At 39.6% G+C, this 23,855-nt stretch overlaps 1 protein-coding gene across 1 annotated transcript in view; it reads right to left on the bottom strand.

Annotated features, from left to right (window-relative positions):
- Positions 1–6,135, bottom strand: part of LOC140363665 (nuclear receptor coactivator 3-like) — a 40,228-nt gene extending 34,093 nt beyond the window's left edge. Inside the window, exon 1 of the mRNA XM_072450268.1 lies at positions 6,020–6,135. The gene's annotated coding sequence lies outside the window, so the exon portion shown is untranslated. The remainder of the gene's footprint in view (positions 1–6,019) is intronic.
- Between the last annotated feature and the right edge of the window lie 17,720 nt (positions 6,136–23,855).

The raw sequence follows: 23,855 nt of genomic DNA, 5'->3' as shown, positions 1-23,855 counted from the left end.
TTATTAATTTTATGCATGCCTTATTTGAAATATTTTGCTATTTTTATTATTCATTGTTGTATGATGCACCTAAACACCAAAGAACGTTCCTAGTTTGTGGGAATGGCAATAAACCTCCTTATTCTGATTCTGATTAAAATGTATACTTAAATAGATTTTTCCATGTCATACTTTTACTTACTTTATGCCTCCATATCTGTACGTTTACTTAAGTAGTAATACTGAGTACTGCACCACTGCCGGGCTGCATGATTAGAACTACAGATACACTACATAAATAAACGCTGAAACAATATTTTTGGGGCTCAATATTTATTGCGTGAATCTTTTCTTTGCAAACAGGAAACTTTTTGGTAATATATTAAAACGTCACCTGTAGAGGGCTGAATAATTAACATATACGGCTCATAAATTGTACTAAGCAACTACTTTTATTCTGCTCTTTATTCATTACAACAATATGGTTCATTTGGAATAGGCTTTACTTGTCAGCTGGAACAAAATGTCACACATATTTGATCACAATTCAAATCCTAATTTATGCCACATGAAAATTTAGAGATGCACCAGAGTTAAACAAAGTTTAAATGTAATCTACGTTTTCTGGTGGAGGGTGCGTCAACTGCTTGTCTCATGAAAGATGAAAAATACTAAGTAAGGCCAAGTCCTGCACATTCAGAAAACAGCTTCATGCAACTGTGCGAAATATAACGCGTGACTTACTTGATAATAATGGCATGTTTTGTATATATATATAATTCTGACATTATTGAATTTACTGGTATTTGAATGTGTGATTTTGGCCAATAGAACAGCTTTTTCAGAAGTAAAATTGACGCAATCAACCAATCAGCTGTTAGCATCTTCTGGTGACGCGCACGGCTTTCTAGAAAATAAACTCATTTATGTAACGCAGCTTTGAAAAAAAACAGGTAAATACATTTGTAGTATAAAGCTTTGCAAATGACAACAATAAACACAGTACTGCATGCAACGTTGAAATGAGCATTTTGTCTGAACATAAAGCTGCAGTTGTCTGGCCTCCCACGGCTCTGTGAGTCACGAGTGTGTGGGGGGGAAATCAGACGGTAAACATGAATGTGCTGGAAAGACTTACAGGCAGCACATATGAACGTAGAGCAAAAATAAATATCCTAACACTAACTTACACAATTGCAAGTTCATTCTTGGCTCAGTAAAAACAAATGTATTTGATTTAAATGGTATTATTTATGTGAATGTTTACACTATAATCAGGTCTAAAAAGGGACTGAATCTGGTCTAACCAAGGACTAAGCTCAGTCTAAAGAACAAACACAATACTAACATCATTTCAACAGTAGATTACTTCATGGATCTATGAGGTGTGTAGAAAAAAAGACAAAATCAGGTCTAAACCAGAACTAAACGTCAACTTAATTTTACCAGGATTAAGCTTTGTCTAATCAGGGTCTTAATCAGGACGAAAGAAGATCTAAACTAGATCAACTCATTAATAAACCAGGACTAAACCAGATCCAAACCAGGACTGAATCTGGTAACAACATCTTACCTCATGGATCAATAAAAGTGTGGGCAAAAAACACCAGACCAAACCAACATTAAACCAAACTAGTGCTAAAACAAAACTAAACGTCAATATAATTTCTAAACCAAGACAAAGCCAGGTCCAATCGAGGTCTTAAAGAGGTCTTAAAAGTACTAAAGTAAGTCTAAACCAGAGAAGAAGAAAAAAAACAAATGAACCAGGTCTAAACTAAAACTAAACCAGTGCGAAAACGCATCTAAACCAGGTCTAAATCAGGACTAAACCAGTTAAAAACATGTCTTAACCAGGTCCAAACAATGTCTAAACCATGTCTAAACCAGATCCAAACCATGTCTAAACCAGATCTAAACCAGATCTAAACCAGGTCTAAACCAGGTCTAAACCAGGTCTAAACCAGGTCTAAACCAGGTCTAAACCAGGCCTTAACCAGGCCTTAACCAGGCCTTAACCAGGTCTTAACCAGGTCTTAACCAGGTCTTAATCCGGTCTAAATCCAGTCTAAATCTGGTCTAAATCCGGACTACACCAGTGGCTCTCTCTGGTCACACTCAGGGTCAAAGTATGGTCTCTGTGCTGAGAATAGCAGGTCTATTTCAGGGCCGTGTGTTGTTCAAGGTGACAAAAACGAGGAGATGAAAAGGCGGCGGCAGAGATGACGGAGTGGGCGTGTCTGGACTCCCCCGCTTTGCTCTCGCTCTTCAGTCTTTCATAATCTGTGTTGACAAAACAGACACACGGCTCTGCTCCGATATGGAAACTCACAGCGGCAGCTGCAGAGCCGGCCCGCAGTAAAAAGCTTTAACGGTGATAAAAACAATGAACTAGTGTTGTCACCATACTAACATTTCAAACTCTATTGCGAATATACTCTATTCTCGATATTTCTATACCACAATAATAAAACATGCTCTTTTTTAGGACAAGGTTTTATACAACAGATAGTATCAACAACCAATAGTCCTTTATTTATTAAACATCGTGGTCGTATACTAGTTCTTATAACAGATCATTCTAAAACTAACTTTTTAGTATCGATACTTGCTCAAATGAGTATCTAGCTTCAAAACTAGTTTTGTTATCAATTTCAATCTGCTTTTTATAGTAGTATAGTAGTATTTGATTATATAGTTCTGTTTGGCTGTGTTTTTGGCAGAGGGAACTTTATCTGCACTTTACTCGTGATTATTAATGCTTATATTTTTTTAATTGTGAATGAACTTGTATTGTGATTTTAATGTATTTTTATTTGTACGTATGTAAAACACTTGGTGGAGAGCCGCATGTTTGTCTTCATGATGTTATTGCGTTGCCAGGAATGTCCAGTGTGTCCAGTGTGTTTACGTATCTTGATTTTAATCCCGACTCAAAACTTTTGGCGACAGAGCATTCTCCCGAACAGCACCCAGACTCTGGAACTCCCTCCCCAACCTGTCCGCCACTCTCCCTCACTCACAACATTCAAATCCCGCCTAAAAACATACCTCTTCACCCAAGCCTATGACCTCCCCTACCCCTAGCCTCCTCTACCCCATTGCCTACCCCCATTGCCTACCCCCTGTTACATCCCCATCTTTTTTCTCTCTACTTCTTCTGTCTTGTTCATTTTATCTGTATATTAATGTGTATTGTACGTGTTGTCCCCCCGTCTGTAAATACCCCCCCTTTTTTTTTATTATGTTCAGCGTCTTTGGGTCACTGAAAAGCGCTATATAAATAAAAGTTATTATTATTATTATTATTATTATTATTATTATTATTATTATTATTATTATTATTATTATTATTATTAATCAGTTACAGGAGTATTTTTATGGCAATACCTTGAAAAACATCTGACCTGTAACTAGGTGGCATCACATGCTTGTCACCACGGAGATAAACCGGTTTAATGCCATACCATGCAGGATTGCAGGCAAAGCAATAACCATAATGTGAGTCAGAAGTCTCTCAGCTTACCGTATATACTATCAGTGGAAATGAGTGCATTTTGTGTGTTCTGGTTATTCTAAAGTCATAGTTCTCTATTTGGCTAAAGGAACGACAATATATCCCCCTCTTTACTGTTGGCGTGTCTCAAAGTAGTCAACAACTGGGACAACTGAGACTTGTCTTGTGTAAAACTGGGACAAATCAATGGTTTTGGACACATCTGCTGGGACATGGGACACAGGGCTCAAAACTGGGACTGCCCCGGGTAAATAGGGATGTCTGGTCACCCTACCCTCAAGGCTTAGTTATTATACTAAAAGCAAAGGTGACTGTGACATGAAACCAAAGAAGATGCGAGAAATAAGTGATTTTAACAGAGTCCACTTCTGCTTTCTCTGAACCGGTCCTTCCTCAAATGTCTGCAGCTGCTACGTACACAGTGGCAGCTAATCTACAGCCACATGTGACTGATACAGACTGTGGTTACTAGCTTTAGCCTGACCTTTAGCCTGAGCCTGAGCCGTAGCCTGACCTTTAGCCTGAGCCTGAGCCGTAGCCTGAGATTTAGCCTGAGCCTGAGCTGTAGCCTGAGCTGTAGCCTGAGCTGTAGCCTGAGCTGTAGCCTGAGCTGTAGCCTGAGCTGTAGCCTGAGCTTTAGCCTGAGCTGTAGCATATGCTTTAGCATGAGCTTGAGTCTGAGCTTGAGCCTGAGCTGTAGCCTGAGCTTTAGCATGAGCTTGAGTCTGAGCTGTAGCCTGAGCTTTAGCCTGAGCTTTAGCGTTAGCTTTAGCTTTAGCCTGAGCTTGAGCCTGAGCTTTAGCCTGAGCTGTAGCCTGAGCTTTAGCTTTAGCCTGACCTTGAGCCTGAGCTGTAGCTTGACCTTGAGCCTGAGCTGTAGCTTGAGCTATAGCCTGAGCTGTAGCCTGAGCTTGAGCCTGAGCTGTAGCCTGAGCTTGAGCCTGAGCTGTAGCCTGAGCTTTAGCTTTAGCCTGACCTGTAGCCTGAGCCTGAGCTGTAGCCTGAGCTTGAGCTATAGCCTGAGCTGTAGCCTGAGCTTGAGCCTGAGCTTGAGCCTGAGCTGTAGCCTAACCCTGAGCTTTAGCCTGACCTTTAGCCTGAGCCTGACCCTGAGCTTGAGCCTGAGCTGTAGCCTGAGCTGTAGCCTGAGCTTTAGCTTTAGCCTGAGCTTTAGCTTTAGCCTGAGCTTTAGCCTGAGTTTTAGCCTGAGCTTTAGCCTGAGCTTTAGCTTTAGCCTGAGCTTTAGCCTGAGCTTTAGCTTTAGCCTGAGCTTGAGCCTGGATTTAGACTTAGACTGAGCTTCAGCGTGAGCTAAAGCGGGGCAATAATCCAATGATCTTAAGTGGTTTGAGACGTTACAGGTAAAATAAACACCCAAAAAAAACTGGACAATAGTTGAACAATTACCCATAATGCAATGTTACCGTTAAATATTGCAATGTGAAAAAGTGTTAACAATTAATTTAAGTAATAAATATACTAAGAGCACCCTCAGAATGGGACAGCGGCCCATGTTCCTGCGTCGTCATAAATAAATGCTGACTCTGATTATATATACTACTGACAAGGTTAAAGGTTTATTTAGGCATCAACCGAGTACACACAAGAGGAGTAGTCATCTGGGGTCTCATTTATAAAGCGTACGTGAGTCTCCATGCTAAGTTTTTGATCTATAAAAAGAAATGTGTCCAGTCTAAAATTGTAAAAGACTGGCTGTGGGGGCTTTCAGAGACAAGGCAGAGGACAATCTGAGCTCAGTTTGAGTACACTTTTAGTAAGAATTTCACGTAAAGTTTTATAGATGAGACCCTAGGGAACATTTTTGAAATAGATAGTTTTGACTGCCATAAGTTTTGACTGCAATAAATTATGATGCAGCAAAAGCTGCATCATAATTTATTCTGCAAATGGTAAAATATGTCTTATCGTGTTTAAAAAATAGCTGTTCATATAGTTTATAAGTCTACAAACATGAAATGCATGAGATTGTTTTATTAGTTTAGAAGAAGAAGTGGGCAGTAATTGAAATTTGAATATAGAGTATATCGGTTATGGTACAAAAAGAGAAAAAAGTTACGTCATAAAACTTTCAAATAAGAGTATAACATATTTGCATAAGATTAAAGACACGTTTTAACACATTTCTGTTGGATTGGCATAGTATCGTCTGACTTATCGTTATCAGGAAACTCCCCAAAAAACATTAAAATCATAATTTTTATCAACATATGTCAGTCTTCTCTGAAATGATAATGCTCCTGGATGTGTTTGAAACGTGTACTTTGACCAGGATCTCAGCCCCATTTTCCTCTTTCAGCCTAAACCCCAAAACTCTTTGACTTTCATGCAAACACCTTTTGCGCACGCTCACAGAAAACTGTCAGAAAACGTGCAGGTTCGAGGGGAGGATGGTGCAAGAATGTGGCAACAACAAGAAATCAAACCGGCCGTGCCGCGGTGGAGCTGCGCCTAAACACAGCTGGGCCGTTGCTATGACAACGGAACCGAGAGGGAGGGACCCACCTTGTCTCAAAGATGGCCGCTCAGATCCTGCCCCACTTCAGCGATGAGAGGGATGTCCTGTGGAATCTGCAAGACAAAAACAAAAAGACAGAGAGAAATGTCAGTTTTGGTGAGAGATAGTAATTGTATGATTATTAATGAATGAATGAATTAATAAAAAAAAAACATGATCTCTAAAGATAATTTGATCAATTTGATTTATTTTTCTGCTGCTGCTACCATAAGATTGTGTATTTATTTCATGGTCAGCTGTTTGCTTAATTATTTAGAATTGATTTATTATTATTTAAAATCCCAATTTTTTGTTTTTTTGTTATTCTGTTGATTGTTTTTTGTTCGCGATTTGTTCTTTTTACCTTTTTTGTCTGTATTTTTATTCATTATTCTGTTATTATTCTGTTCTTATTATTTTTATTTCTATTTTTCCAAATAGACGGTCAAATGCATGGTATTTTATTCTAATTCATTCAAACTTGAAAAACTGTATTATGGTGCCCACCACGGTGAGGGCCAGAGCTTTGTGTGGGCAAAGAGAAGTATTTTGGTACATTATTAATCAATGGCCCAGAGACACAGGAAGCTGCATTAGGAGCTTAACGAACGGGAACATCGGGGGAGCTCTGTCACGTGCCTTTGTCTTCATTATGAGGTGCAAAAGAAACACGCATTTGCTTTTTGATTTAGGTTTACAATATATATATATATGTGACCCAAAGGTTTTAAATTATGTATCGGTACGTTCTCTGCCCCAACTTGGACATGGAAAGCGTAAATAACCTCACTGATTGTACTTGTACCGAATTGTTAAACGCAAGAACCTAGGTCATTCTTTACATGTCTGAAAGTTTGCTTTGGTAACAAATAAGGAAAAGTTCAAAGGATAATCAAATGGATAACCGTCTTATGCCTTAAACCAAACTCAGATCAGTCCCAGTTTACATGCAGCTAAAAGAACCGATTAGGTGCAAGTGGGGCTGAGGGACGTTTAATTTAGCTTTAGCGCCAAAACTTTGCAGAGATAATTGCTAATAAAAACAGATATCCTACATAGAATCACACTTTTGTCACACATGCATAAGCCATCACTTTTATGTGGTGCGTTTGGCTTTCAGACGTGTTAAGAAGTGCGTCGCTCACATGATATTTGTTGTCCGCGGCGCACATAAACACGTTGCCGCTCTGGTAAGGTGACAAACCCAAACCACACGTGCTAATCAAAGGGTCGAAGTTTGTCATCTCCGTCGATCTAAAACGAGCTGATTCTTGCCTCATGCAGTTGAATGCCTTTAGTCTGAGGTCAGGGCCATTTGTGCCTGGTGTTTTTGTGAGAATCCACTGCACCTCAAATCAACGTGCCCGGGTTTACGTGCACTTTGAACAATCGGTTTAAAGCTGACTAGACGACTTGACTTATCAAATCTTCCTCCCGTTCATGTAAACTGACCGTTTTAGAAATTCTTCGACGTTGGGCCAGGTTACAGTTCAAAGTCCTCCCGTTGGGCAGGATCAATTTGAGCTCCGGAGAGTGTAAACGCTAGCTGCGTAAACCATTTCCATCAGATTGAAAATTACTTTTATTCACAGTGTCGGATAGATTCACCTTTCTGCTGTGATTAGACATTTTCTGAACGATCGATGAGGCATAAGAAATGACTTATTTCTGCAATTCTCGTGATAATTATTTTTGGTTCTTGAAATTAAACTGTGACCTGAATAATCACACTAATTCAGCTCTCCAGCCTGAAAAACGACTAAGCTGAAATCACTAACTCCAAAAGCACCTAATGGTCTAATTTGTGTCCATTTAGATAAGAAAGTGTGTGTGTGTGCGTGTGCGTGTGCGTGCGTGTGCGTGCGTGCGTGCGTGCGTGTGTGTGTGTGTGCGTGCGTGTGTTGCTCATGTTGTGCAGCGGCAGCTTGAAGTGCTCTGTCTGAACGATCAGAAGAGCATCCCGGGGGGTAAAGAGTGCGTAACCATGGAGAAGGCCCGGGCGTTTCCATGACACCCGCGTCATCTGCGAACCCTGCGCCACCGGGACGTCTCATGTTCATCTGTCATGCTGCTGCTCGACGCTTCACTGGGAGCTGACAGCCGTTCGGTCGGGAGGTTAATAAGGATAGATTTACACTTAGGACTGGACAAGATTGGAACTGTACGATTTTTAAGATGTAATGCATGTCCAGATCAAAGAAGAGTCTCAAAAGTCAAGAAGATCATGGACTCTTGCATTGGACTTGAAAGGGACTAAATCAGGTCTTGTTTAAGCACGTCGTTGCTCTAGGTGGACAATTTAACACATGTCCCGGGTCAAGAGATTAAAAATAACCTTTTGGAGAAATTATGTTACAGCCATGTTAAATAATGTACACTGTCAAAGTCAATGGCCTTGTTCCAGCAGCATGACATAGATCATGGTCAGTGGCTCAATTTCAGAGCAAACAACATAAAGAAATGTTTGTAAACACTTCAAATCTAAGTTAAATTTTGAATATTATAGTAAGATTTCATGACTATTGTGAAGAAAAAAAATGTGTATCATCACATAATATTTTACCGTGAGACTTGGATAAGCAGCACTCAAGACCAGGTTCAAACAATGACCATTTAAGCATTTGAAAAATCATGTGGTTTGGTGCAGAGTTCCTTCAGTTTGGGGGAGGATGTTTTTTACTACAGTATTTTTGGTGTTCAGTGGCATTAAAAGTTTCTATCATTGATGTTCAGGAAAGTAATGTTGAAAATGATTTGAATTTGTTCAGTGAGCTGTGTGACAGTTCTTTTCTTCACGTTTGATAGTTTCAGGTTTAGTTTAAAACAAAAGCTGCTGTCTTGCTGATTTGCAAATTTCAAATGATTTGCAAATATTTTTTTGATACTAGGTCAGGCCAAATAAGTGTCAATAAACTTCAGCCTAAACATGACTTGACAAAGCCCAAATGACCAACCAACTAACAGGACAAAACAGAATAAAGTTTAAATACTTTGTGTCAAGTTTAAGACGTTTAAATGAAGCGTGACAACAACAGGTGTGCCTAATAAAGTGGCCAGTAACTGCTTCGACCCTGCCATTCAGCTGGTGCGCCCTGACCGCTGGCTGCACCCCTGATTGGGAACAGATGGGGGCCGTCCTGTGTTTTAAATACGGGGGACGGAGGAGGAGGGGCCGCACTAGTTTAAAGTGATGTATGAACTTGCAACAAAGAGCCTCCTTCAAAAGCTCTGCCGCCGATTAGTTCTTCAGGGGAGAAAAATGGGCCGAGCCGGAGTGTGGCTGCTTGAAGATGGAATTTATAGCCGCCATCAGAGTGAAAGACGGTTTTAAAACGTTATGGTGATAAGATGAGATGATTACTCATTGTGCACGAGGAAAATGCACATTTACGACAGCAAACGACGACAAGTGACAAGCAAAACAGAACTTACCGATTCATCTTGAGCAATTAAGCTTGGATATTAAATAAAGAGGCAATGCTTTTTATTCATTACGAAACTATAACTGCCTCAAACAATATTTTAATTTAATGACTGTAGAGGTGTAAATCAAAAATGTTCAACACCAGGCGGTTCAAGTAAATAGTATAATATAAATTAATGTTTTCTCTCACTTCTTTGACACTTACGAACATAAACATTTGACGTTGTGACTTCCTTAAGGACTCATCTCCAGATTTTGGGCGTGTTGTGCATCATTCTTAATCATAATTATGAGGCAATTTAGATTTTATTACAAGTCTTGAGTATTTTTATATTGTCTTGCCCCCTGCTGCTTCTGAACGTTCACATTTCCCTGTAATTGGTTAAATCCACCTGTCAATCACTAACTCACGACAAGGGCTGACCAATCGGAAGAGTGGGAGGGGGAAAGTATCTGTGTTTGAGCAAAAAGCTTCATTCAATCATCGGAATGTGACGATATCACTGAAAATGTGTTGTCTTATGTCCAAAGCCCATTAGATCCAGGAATAGAAACCAAAACTTTCAGCAATGCTTTAATTAATTGCATTTTAAAGGATGAGTTCAGTCTCTGATAGTCAGTTATCAGCTTGAATCTTTTAAATGGAGCCGTCCGGCGTCAGTCCTGTGTCAGTAAAACCATGTGTCGTGGAGCAGAGTTCACGTTTTGGTGGAAGACGTTTGACTATTTTAAAAGGCAATTATCAGTTTGTCTTGTTTAAGTTCAGCAAATCAATAAGGCAATGGGCATTTGTTTTAATAAAATAAATTAAAACATAATCAAAAACCAAATCAAAAATGAGGGAGAAAAATGTAAATAAGAGCAGTTTTTACAATGCAAGATGTCCATATCTTTTGTAAAATGGAATGAATGACCATCAAAAACATTTAAAATCATGTTGGTGCCTCCTTTAAAAAAAACAATACAAAACCATCCAAATGAGATATGTATTTTTTCTACAATCAAGTTTAAAATGCCAGTATTGCGACAAAACTAATACCCACAGTCAGCCATCTGCCTTATCAACCACAAAATCAGCGTCAAAAAGCAGAAATAAGGCACATTATCGGGTCTCCAAAGTGCCACACTGTGCCAGGGAGGACGCAGAGGGCTTTAATTGTGTGCCATGTGTGAGCAGCGTGGACAGAGTGCTTTTATGGAGATCATAGCTGCTCTTTGTGCGGCAGAGTGAATAAAAGTGGCTGTTGGAGGAATGCGGCGGCGGCGGCGGCGGCTCATAACAGAGCGAAGCCTTGAATGTAACAGCGCGGTGAATGAGCTTAAGATGCAGACATGGAGACAATGAACAACTGTTTTAGCGGCACGGGCCTTTTCACGGCCACATTCGGAATATACAGCCTTTGATTACCGGCAAAAAGGTCAACACAAACTATTACTTCAGGGTACGGATGCCTGCGCAGGACAATAACGCGACAAGAAGGACGCCTCATGAGGCTAACGAGTGCAAGGCTATTAGAAGTACTACTCCAAAGTTAAATTACAGACACGCGAGCAAAAAGTATCACTGGCAAAATCTACTTGAGTAAGTCTTGAAACACCCATTTAAAAATGTACTTTGAGAGAAAAAAAGTAAAGGTATTTCACACAGATTTAAGAGAAAACTGTTAAAGCATTAAATGTAGTGATTTTGATAAAGAACTGCATTGATCTTTGGGTCAGTAAAAGTGAGAATCAAGAGTAAAAAAGGATAAGGAAGGCAAGTGTCCATATTTTTCGATTTAAAATAAGTGCTCAGTTGGAGAAAAGGGGGCGCCACAGCTGTCTATTTGGGTATAACATATTAGCAAAATATATTATGTAGAATATTATATTATCTTTGGGAATATTCTACATATATTTTGCAAACATTGTATACCCAAATAGACAGAGCTGTTTTCAATTTCAAAAGTGTTCTGGTGAATATTATGCGTATATTTTTGTCCGAGGTTGTGAATTCAAGCTCGGATTTGAATTCCAAACAATGAATGTGCTAAAAGAAAATCCTCAGGAGATAACGAAAAGTACTGTCTATTTTTCAATCGAGTTTAAACATTGTTTGTTTTTTTGAAGTACAGATACTTAATCTCAAATGTAGTGAGGTAAGCGTAAAAAGTATCCACCTTTAAATTCAGACCAGAAGAAATTAACACATAACGGAGCGATTCTGAACCAAAGAGGAGCTCTGAGGTCTGCAATTACCACCCAAATACACTAGTCTTTTAACTTTTAACTTAAAGTGATGTAGAGTACAGAAGAATTGCATTGAATAGAAGTAGGCACAAAATATTAAAATACAGATCCTTAAAAATGGGACTTAAGTACAAAAGTTAAAGTACTGTACTTATTTACTTTCCATCACTGTTAACAACCGTGAGGTCCCGGGTGTGTTTTTCTGGGGTTGCCGTCTTTTAGTTGTCAAGTTGAATAATCAGTTGTTTTAGTTGACCAAATTTGTTTTATTCAGGATTATAATGATTTATATGGGACAACAGAAGAAAGGGGGTGTAATGGAGTGAGCTATTTGAAAATTTGGGACTAAAACTCAAGTTTTTAACATTTAAATACACCGTTTCCTAAAACTTTTCTGCATAAATAATGCACAAACTCCCATACGGTTGTAGCCTTGTAAGTGCAGTTTGGAACAGATCGTGTTGATCCACCAAGCATATCTTTTCTATGTCTATGTGACGTCATGTTCATGTGACTGAAACATGCAGTCTCTAATCATTAGATCGCAATAGGCCTGTGAATATGAGATTTTGACCAATTTTGACAAAACTAAAGCTAAAATGAAGCTGCTTAAGGACGTGCTGATGGAGTCCAAAACTCTAATTTACACATTTCCTTTATCCTTTTCACGTAGCATTTCTTCGTCATAAACTCTCTTCTCTCAGCTTGTGGTTTTGGAGTCTGTGTAAAGACCAGCTAACAATAATTCAATTACTAAAATATTATTCCAATAGTTAGACCTCTAGATACTGGTTATGCTAATAATAATATCTGAAACTCTTAAATAACCATCAGGCTCAACCTACTGGAGTTATTTCTGTTTTGGAATATGTTTAAGCTTTGAAGTGATGTCGCTTTTTAGAGCAGAGTTCATAGTTAAAGAGTTTAATTGCACCGAGCGTGTCATTGAAGTCTCACTGAAACGTAAAAAACTGTTTTGCTTGATCCCTGGATTAATCACAGCACAGTAAAAACATTTAAATGATTCTGTAGTCAATTGAATATGTACTATTTGCAGTTTCCTCATATTTTTTCTCAAGTTTTGTTCACAATTTTGCACATACTTGCTATAAAAAAAGAGGTTAAAAAAGCATGAAACACATTACATCTTCTTGAGCATTTTAACTTCAAAACATTCTTATTGCCGGTCTTGAAGCTGCAAAGATGGCATCTGTGCTTATGCTAACAGGCATTTCCCCATTACTGTCACACACTTACAAACGCTGTAGATTTACTTTAATTTGATGGAGCGTTTCACCTCGGATGAGTCACTGTTTACTGGACCTTCGCCCTCCACCGAATATTTCATCTTATCTATATCTGGTCACGGACAGGCACACTCCAACAAACTCATTTGAAAGTTATTTTGACAAATGTTTCACAGATAAATCAGGGAAAAGTGCTCCTCTGGTGTTGGAGATAGGACGTCTTTTCTTGTTTTTGCATCGTCTCTAAACACGTGTGTTGTGATTTTTCTTTTACTCTTATCTTAATCCAGCCTTTGTACTTTACCTGAACCCACTGCTGTATCTCACCAGTTTGAACAAAAACAACATTGTAAGAAGCAGCTAAGAACAGGCTGTGTTTTCATTTGACACTTTTTGTGGCTCAAATGAACAAAACTATCATTTCAGTATTATTTAAGGGAGCTTTTATAAATCTGCAGAAACCAGATTTGCGTTCACTTCCTCAGTAGAGATTTTGAAACACATTTTTAACCAAATAAAAGTTAAAATATTATGACTGAAGCCTTCAAGATAAATAAAGTGTATTATCGATGAAAATCCAAAACTTTTTATTCTCTTTTGCCATTTAGACTTAAAAATGCCACCAACTTTATATTTTTTGTATGCATTTTAGTCCAGATTACAATTGTAAAAACACACATTTTAATAGTCAACTTGTCACAGTTATTAACATTATTTGTGATAATCTTTCTTGTCTCTTGAATCAGAGTATAAATCAATCCAACTTTATTCCTATAGCACCTTTTACATACAAAAGCCGTTTCCAAAGTGCTGCACAAAATGAAACACACAGTAATTAAACCATAAAATAAATTCATGAATAAATAAAGATATAAAATAAAACTATAAAATATGGACTAATAGGCGTAAATCGCTTAGATAACTTTTTTTCCCTTTTTTAAAAAAAAAACAAATTAATAAAAGAAAACAGAGGACAACACAACTGACGTGGTGTAAAAAGCCAGGTAACAAAAGTTGGTCTTATGACAAAGCACTATTTCTGCACTGATTAGGCAAATTTCAGTCTTTTCACATTTGTCTAATACTTAAACCACAAAAAACATCAAGCTCTCCAAACCAACGTTTTTTTAAAGTGCATATGACAGGTTAGAATGCACATTTCACTAAAACCCAGTGAACATGATTATATTCAAGATTTTACTAAAAAAATGACTGCCTATTTTCCCCCAGTTTGACATCTTTGGTTAAGTTTATAAAGTTACTTCCTGGTTGGACGTTATGAGCAGAGGTGACATAGAGGTAATTCTGCAACTGTTACCTAGCAACCACAATGATAACAAAGGCCAAAGGTTATGACTTGACAAATAATAATACCTGATAACACAGTCGCTTATTAATGACATCACAGAGGGATTCTGTTTCACTACTTCCTGTAATTTTAAACTATGATTTATTTTCTTTTTTCTACAAACTGCAACTTGACTGATGTAACACTATGATATATATTTACCACAAGGACTGTCCCACAGAACAAATCAATAATTAGAAAAACATGAAGACCCGTCACATGCACTTTAAGCACAAATCCATAATTAGTGCAGCAGACTTCCTGACCTCTGGGGTAAAGCTGCGTTTCCTTCATTGGCCGGAGTGCGAAGCAGCCCCAGACTTTACTTACAAAGCACATTGTGTAACCGTGCATGCACTCTAGGTGACTCCACTCTTCTCCCCGCACTCGCACAGGCGCTGCAGCGGAATGGGGCCCGGCCACATGTTGGCTGCGTGCCGGCCCTTAAACAAATCCGACCAGTGAGGCTAATAAAAAAGGCGCAGGGACGAGGGGCACCAACGAGGGGGGAGCTCCGACACTCCAGCCCTAAACAAGAGGAGCTGAAGGTGTCAGTCGTCTCCTTGTCTTCATTAGACGTTAGTTTGCCTTGTTAAAAGAGCCCTCATTAGCAATGAATGGGTTGTTAGCAGAAAGTGAAGTCTCAGTCTTTAGTATGTGGGGCTGTAAATCACGTGGTTCTTCACAATTCAATTCAATAAACAATATACGGCTAGTGATCACAATTTTGCGATACATAAGTAACTGAGTAATGGTGCCCAGCCCTAATAAGCTGATATTTCTGCACTTTCATGAGTATTTTGTGTCAATATGACCCACTCCTCTTTAGGTCACTACGTCCTTCACACACTCAAAGGCACAAACAGTATGCACTCGTCTGAACTAGAATTGAACCAGCATTCTTGGACTTGTGGTGAAGGTCCACACCACTGAGCCACAGCAACACTTTAAGTAAACAGTGTCACATTGGGTTAGGTTTGGCTCACTGACAGAATGGCAACTGGTTCAAACTAGTGAAGAGGTATTGATGATGACAACTGATCTGATACTTTAGAGCAGAGGTCCTCAAACTTTAAGTACCACCTAAGATAAGATTTTTAATTTATGAGTAGTCTAAAATAAGACTAAACTAAGTCAGAAATGAGACTAAACTAAGTCAGAAATGAGACTAAACTAAGTATAAAATGAGATTATGGTAGGTCTAAATATAGATTTATCAAAATAGGACAAAACCATGAATAGATTTCTCTACCAGAGGTACATGTACCACAGATTGAGTAACACTATTTTAGACAAAAATTGTAAGAAAATACAGTAATTCTCCAGAATCCTTCATGTGGATTTCAAAACCTGCTCTGCTGCTCCAGATGAATAAACTGCCTTCAATCAGAATATTGCATAAAGATTTTTGATATAAAAACAAGAAAAACGTGCTTTACAGTCAATTGTGTTTGCAGAATTGGGATTGAATCGTTGATATCAGCCTTAATATTGAATGTGTTTTTGTGTCAAGTTTTGGCTTTGGGTTTTTTTGTTGAGTCTTTTTTATTTTGGGTCATGTTTCAAGTTACACCGTGTTAGTTTTGTTAGACACAAAACATGAATAAACATTTAGATGATTTAAACAATCAGTATTTGCCATCCACAACCTCGTCACGTCTCATTTGTGACTCGTTTACAGCAGCGACACCAATTCAAACAAAGCAAAAACAAACGCAACATTAAAATCTTATGACGCTTTATGGCAGGATTCATTTGCACAGATAACTTATGAAGGCTAAAATCCGTCTAACTTGAATTGCATTTGTACAGTACTTTTGAAAGTGAACAAATGCTGGTGTCAGTAACTGGGGCACTCAGATTTCAGACTAAAGATGTGTTGGAGCCGTGTCTTCTGGAGGTCGCCGTCGCACTCTCACATTTGCATACTAAACAGGAAACAGACATTTGCATGAGTCATCCTTTCCACCAAGGTAGAGGAAACCACGCGCGCACGCTACAAGTCACTCTGCCCACTACAGACATTCGCCATGTGCACATACAAAGAAGGGCACTCAAAAAGACCACCTGTTCATTAGCTGGAATTGAATGACATCATTTCAGGTGGAGGACAGAGCCGGGATGTGCTACATTTAGAACGATATATCCCAAATGATAAATGGTCCACAAACTTGCCGTAATGTAGCTAATGGTGCATTCGGCTGTCGAGTTTATATTCAAAGTCTATCTGGAGTAGGGCAACCAAACAGAACACTGGAAATTAGACTCCAGTCACATGCCTACGCACTTCATTATCTGGAAGAAGGACCAAAACAAACCCTACAAAAATGGAGAATAAATGAATTGTGGTTGTGTGCAAAACACCAAAGCCGCTCTCTCGACCTGCTCTGCCATTGCACGCCGAGACCAACCACACCAAGAAACGCAACAAAAACTCCATCCTAGATTGTTCCGTGGTATTGCATTAGACGTATCACTAGGTCAAGCACAAGTCAGGTCTGTGGAGAGGCAAGCGCACTCACACAAAACCAAACAAATACGAAATGTGAGTGTGTTGTAGGTGGCGCACCCTCCGCACAAAAGTTACATCGTGCACCTTTGCGACTGGAAATTTAAAAAAAACTTTGTTCATATTTGTTTGCAGGTGAGAACTTTTGATTTTTGCGTGACATGTGGATAATCCAATTACAGCGATATTAACCACAAATGAGGGCAAAACCTCTGCAATCCGACTTTTCAAAAAACTAATTTGACCATTCTCACTCGTCTTCTACAACACCGCATCAAAGATTAAGTTTTGGGGGAGAAAAGCTTGAGGCCACTTTAAATTGCCTCTACATCTGCTTGGAGTGCACGAAACTCAATGTAATAAAACAGGCAATTTCCCTCTGTAAAACTGTATAAAGACAGTATAAATAGTCTGAGGCCACATCAAGAGATCAGAGATTGTGGATCAGAGCACACACAAAGCCTCGCCTTTTCACTCCAGCCCCTGAGTAATGGAAATATAATCAGTAAAACTAAATTATATCTAAGAATAAGAAAAATGTCTCGGGATATCTACTTTGGACAGGAAATATTGATTAAAGCTTTTGTTACAAGTCAAATGCCCAGGAGTGCTGATCTTTTTGTTGCATAATAGAAACAATCTGAATAAAATGAAAACTTAACACTAGGGATGAAAATCTATAGAATCTATTGATGCATTTAAGACAATTATTTATTTGTTAAGTTTGAAGAAGACACTTTTTGAATACATTGGTGTCAACTTACAAAAAGGGGGCACTGTACTGCAGTTTGTTACGTTAAAGTGGACATATTATGAAAGATCAACTTGACTGAGCTTCTGTTACAACCTTTTCCTCATCATTAGTATACTGTATTTTGATTCATGCATGTTAGAGTAATCCTGGATTGTCCTGTAACTGAATCTCAAGTGCTCCAAAAATTGCAGTTTTCACCTACCCCCTATCCCCGCCCACATCCCTGTACTTCGTTACGATTATTAAACTCCGAATAACACATGTCATTGGGTTCTAAACTGTCACGTAGCCACTTTTCAAAAATAAAATGCCACTATGAAGCGGCGGGGCTTCTCTCTATGAAGAAGCGGGGCTTCTCTCTATGAAGGGGCGGGGCTTCTCTCTATGAAGGGGCGGGGCTTCTCTCTATGAAGGGGCGGGGCTTCTCTCTATGAAGGGGCGGGGCTTCTCTCTATGAACAGTCTCACGCTTCGTTTGAAAGTTAAGACTCAAGTTTACCTTCTGTCGCGCTCAGAAAATGAAAGGTAAATTTAAAGCTGACCGTGATGGTTTCACACTAGCGGGTGCAGTTAAGTTTGATCCACGCAGGGCGCCACATGTGCAAACAGGCGAACGCAGGGGCCCTAAAGGAGCACATCCCCTGCAGTGCAGTGACGAGTGGCGCTTGTCGCATTTAGCCCGATAAGATAACGAATGTAAACGGCACGCGCTTAAACGTCACCTGAAGCTGAACTGAGCAAACAAACTAACAACCACGCACATGATAACTTTGATGACGCGCATAGCATTCTTATTTCTGGCTTTTTTAATACTTCTAGTTCACAACTTTTGCCTTTGCGCCGGAAAATCTCATAAAAATGTTATACTATGGGTCGTTTCTGCAGCTCATCAAGCACCTAATCCTTAGCTCATACTCAAGAGTTGTAATTTGATTAATTCATTCATGCGAGTGGTCAGAAAATATGTGTTCGCCATCCAACTATTTCCAGTCCTGTCGATGCTGCATTTTACAGGGTAATGTCTCTATGAAGGGGCGGGGCCAGCTGCAGAGAATCAGTTCTGCACGTTCCGTTTCTATTATTAAGTTGTTATAGATTAATATTGCAGTATACAAAAGGACAAAATGTAAAATTATAATCTATATATGCAATAGGCTGTCACTAAATCCAAGAAATAAAGCAGAGTATGTCTTCTTTGAATCAATAATGTAGCCACGCAGTACAAACGTTGTGTAGTAGACTTTTAGAAGCTTGAATAATGTATACTAGAGTGATTAAAAGTGTGTGGCGCTTCATGCTTGAGTTTTGTGCAGGTGAAGCGTCCTAAACAGAGACATATCAGGCTCACAGTCAAACAGGCCAGCCCGGTGGAGCGTGGAAGTAGATTAAATAAAACGCCTCATTGGAAGCCATCAATTATGCAGCGCCTATGCATTATGCCGGCATACTGGGGCCCATTCCTCTCACTTAATCAAGAGTGAACCGTGAGTCTGTCATATCTGTAAGAGCCACGGTAAATACGGCAACATCTCTGTCATCAGTAAATTACCAGCCACGAGATAGATACAGATGTCGCCTGCTCATTTAGTGGTTCGAATGTGAGGATTCAGTAGATTTGCAGACAAAACTGAACATGCAAGGAAACATTTTGATGTCATGTAAAACTATTATATTGGACAGTGAAAGAAAATGACAAAAATATTTCATGGTTCGTGTCAATAAATATGACCGAAAAGTCACTAGGTTTCTCATCAAAATAATGAATTGATATAAAGTATCTAAAGAGTAGAGCTGTGGTCAACTAAAGTCACGGCCTTTGCTTCGATTAATCAGCTCAAAAGGGGCGTGGCATGGTAAACGCTTGCAAAACTATGAAGTATCTCTATGATTTGAGCACGAGATCACTGGAGATAAGATAAGATAATCCTTTATTGTCCCCACATTGGGAAATTTCATTGTTGCAACGCAGGTAGATACAGAGGTAGATGCAGAGGAAAAGAACAGATAACTTATAAGAAGTTTGAAAAACACTCTCAATAGAAGATCTCTTATAAACAAAAACTCCTATAGACAAAACCTCCCATTTCCCAACAAGGGATGGAGGGAAAAATAATAAAGATAAATAAATAAATACCATTGCATGTGATCACGACAGTAATTGCACATGGTTAGGTCAGTATTGCGAGTGTTCAGGACTAACAGTGTTTGTTATAAAGTCTGACAGCAGCAGAAAGGAAAGACCTGCGAAACCTCTCCTTCACACAGCGAGGGTGGATCAGTCTCTCACTGAAGCTGCTCTCCAGAGCGGACAGAGTGTCCTGCAGGGGGTGAGACTCATGGTCCAGCATAGATGTGAATCTAGCCAGGACCCTTTTGTCCCCCACCTCCTGCACCGAGTCCAGAGCACAGCCCAGGACGGAGCTGGACTTCTTGATGACTTTGTCCAGCTTCCTCCTCTCCCTCTCTGTGATGCTGCTGCTCCAGCAGGCCACACCGTACATGAGCTGATGCCACCACAGAGTCGTAGAAGATCTTCAGGAGCGGCCCTGTCACTCCAAAAGACCTGAGTCTCCTCAGGAGGGAGAGCCGACTCTGGCTCTTCCTGTACAGTGCGTCTGTGTTGTGAGTCCAGTTTGTGGTTCAAATGAACACCCAGGTACTTGTATGAGTCACTCTCTCAATGTCCCTTCCCTGGATGTTCACTGGTGTGGGGGCAGTGGGGTGGCGTCTGCGGAAGTCCACCACCATCTTCTTGGTCTTCCCCGCGTTGATGAGGAGGTGGTTCCGCTGACCGATCAAATCTCAAGAAGTGAGCATTTAAATCATTCACCCACTGTAGGTCCCCCTCTGTTTGGGCAGGGGGGATTTTGAAGCCCGAGCTGGTTTTTGACTGCGATCAAAATCACATGTGAGAACTCCCGGGGCAGATAATATGGCCTCATGCTAATAGCCAATAGTTCAAAATCTTTGTTACATAGCTGCTGCTTCACTGTGCAGTGTTCGGGTTTACACCAGCTTGTGTTTACATACACAGCCAGACCTCCACCTCTCTTCTTCCCGCATTCTCTCGTTCTGTCCGCCCGCAGCAGATGAAAATTGTCCAAACCTACAATAGAGTCTGCCATTTCTGCTGTTAACCAGGTCTCTGTGAGAATCAAGACGCTGCTGTCCCTATAAATCCTCTGGGACCGCATGAGGCTCGCTAATTCCGTCAATTTAATTTTGAAGGGACCTCACGTTACCCATGACTACGGCGGGAACCGGCTTCCTGTTTTATCCTCTCTTCTCTCAGAGTTTACGTCCAGCCCTTCTGCTTCTCTCTGTATTCCTTAGGATGTTCGCCGGGATAACGTGACGATTTCCGGGTAAGACGACGGTTCTCCGCAGTTTCATGAGTTCCTCCTTTGTGTAAACGCACACTGGCGCCGTACCGTACGGCTCGGAGCCAGGGCACATTGCGACGACACGACGAAAACACTCAATAATCCAGCCGAACAAAGTCAAAACAAGTTGAATTAAAGCGATTCCACTGCGTGTCCCAATCGTTCATGAGTTCCTCTTTTGTATAAACGTGTACCGGCGGCATACTGTACGGCGGCGGAGGCCGGAGGGGGCGGGGGGCTCAGAGCCAGCGCACATCATGACGTCAAAAACAAGTTGAATTCAAGCGATTCCAGCGCGCGTCCCTATCGTACAAGTAAAGTAGAAAAAATATTTACAAAATACAAAAGATAAGCACAATAGGTGTGAAAAAAGTGTGAGAAAAGAGCGGAGCGTTGCACCGGGCTGCCAGCTGGACCGGCGCCTTTGTGACGTATTGATGGCGCGACTATACATTTTGGTGGAACAAAACGACTAAAGGTAGGAACCAAGGTAGGAACCGAGGTAGGAAACGAGGTAAGAACCGAAGTAGGAACCAAAGTAGGAACCGAAGAGGTCTGGGAAATACTGGAACGAGAAAAATGATCTTTCGGCGCCAACTTTAGGTTTCTTGGCTTTACATATCCACGTCAATGAGTGAACAGAGCACAAAGAAGCCTCGCAGACTGTGCTCTGAACTGCGCCCTGCACAAACAAATGGTACAAACAGTACGTTTTGTCATAGTTCATGTTCAAACACATTGCAGTGCCTCATCTTAACAGTAAACACAAGAGCTAAAGAAACAGCAGTCTGCAGTTGCTCCACTAGAAAATACACTCTTCAGAGCAGAACCTTGGGTCAAAAGTCAGCGTGTTGTGCTCATGCTAAATCCACATCCAGTCATAGTCTGCAAACAGATATGATCCAAACTTCACCACAGTCATCCTGTTTGGTCCAGGAGAGAGCATAATCTCACCGTAAATGTGGTGTAGTCAATTTCCAGCATTGGGCATCTTAAAAGGCACGAGACACACGTGATCTGCTGTGATCAGCTGTGCGACTCTTGTTCATTGGTTTTGAGTTATAACTGATCGGACGTCATATAAGTGTTTTCAACTAAGATTTAACAGTTATAACATTTAAATTTGGCCAATTTAATTTACACTCACAAAAAAATGCAGGCACAGAAAAAAGAACTGAACAAGACACACAAATAAGAACCCAATTCATTTTTATTATCTATCTCTGAGGAAATTTGTATTATTATTTTATTTTTAGGATTTTTATTGTTGTGTTGATACTGTATTTAGTTAAAAATATGAAACCAATGATAACCTGTTAAAGTGACTGAAACGACCGCCATCGCTGCTTCTGCCACAATAATGCACTTCCTGTTTTTGACAAGGACAGCTTCAACATTAAGAAAGATCCACTCCACCAATGACCTGAAAAGCCAAGCCAAGTTCAGGAACAGCTTAGTAATGTGGGACTGCAGGTCATTGAAGATTAACAAGTGGGGAAATACATTAAAAGAACATACATATATTGCTAAATAATATTTTTTAAAAATATATATATATATATATATATATATATATATATATATATTTTTAGCTAATATATATTTTTAAACTCTAAGTTAAAGCAAGGTACTGGGTGTTTTTTTGTGTGCGATTTTTGGGAAGTAGTACATCTTGTGTTTTTCCCAAAGAGTGTATTCTAAACGCAGGAATTTGTGACAAAATCGAGACCGCCGCACACACTCACTGCTGGTAATAACAAAGTATTTTATTTCTCGTCAAGCCGGAGGTAAGAGGTGGAAGTAAGCGCAGAATACAGTGATCTGATTGGCTGTGCTTGGGTGGGTAACCCCAGTTTCACTTTCACTTAATTCAGGAAGTAGTTGGAGAGATTTAATTACCTCCGTCCTCATTTCCATGTGTGAAAGTCAGGCACCTCAGCTTTAACAGTGCAACTTCTAATACTTCAAGAATATTCAATCTTCTTTTTATGCAACACATGAACCTTGTCACCTCCAAAAGCTAAAGAAAGCATGTGTTGTTATGGCTCTTCCTTTCTCCCACAAAATTATGTAATAAAACTAGAACCATACAATAAAACGTCTGATAGATTGCAAAAATATTATCCAATTATCATTTTGAATTGAATCCTAAAGAAATTGAAGTGTTCATTTGGGTCAATATTGCCCGCCTCGTACTTCTCTGCTGATGCATGCAACAACTGATTGAGAAGAGAGACAAAGAGACAGATAGAGTACATGGGAATGAGCCCAGAGACACTACCTTATACTTTCTCCAAATAATAACCCTTCAGTGTCGGCCCGAGCAGTGAAGACAGTATTCAACATCCAAATAAAACTAGTATCAAAACTATATTCATTTGAACAAGCATCGATACTGAAACAAATTCACAAAAGACACATACAAGACCTTTTCTGTATGGTTTTAGAACGGTGTAAGTGTAGAAGCCCATTTGTTCTAGTTTAAGTTTGAGTCCTAATGTAGATTTAGTTTGGTCCCGTTCTGGTCCTGATTTAGTTCACGTCTAGACTAGATTTAGCCCCCCTTTATTCTCATTTTTTTTATATGCAATGTGAACTAAGAGCAATATTAAAGAAAGTGCTTGCCTCACTGATCCTGAAGAGCACCTGACCTTACACTCGATCGATCTCATCCATAATATCATTTTGTGTTGAAAATGGCATTCTATTGTGTAAAAAGAACATTTATAGAATATAATCCACATCGCGTTATCAAAATTGGTATCGCGTATAAAGCGTTTTCCTTAATATTGAAACAGAGTTTGATATTTTAGTATTGACTGTCACTTAACTATGGAATATATTGATCGATTGAACATTGATTAGAAGCTTGGTCAACTATACGTGTGATAAACAAATCAAGATTAGGTTCATACATACACATATTAAACACGTCAGGGACATTTTAAAGC

This window comes from Eucyclogobius newberryi, unplaced genomic scaffold (assembly GCF_026437365.1).
Source record: "Eucyclogobius newberryi isolate DKJ021-1_F unplaced genomic scaffold, fEucNew1.0.hap1 SCAF_171, whole genome shotgun sequence".
Classification (NCBI taxonomy): domain Eukaryota; kingdom Metazoa; phylum Chordata; class Actinopteri; order Gobiiformes; family Gobiidae; genus Eucyclogobius; species Eucyclogobius newberryi.
The sequence above is the reverse complement of the archived record's forward strand: the minus strand, read 5'-3'. Positions and strand labels throughout refer to the sequence as shown.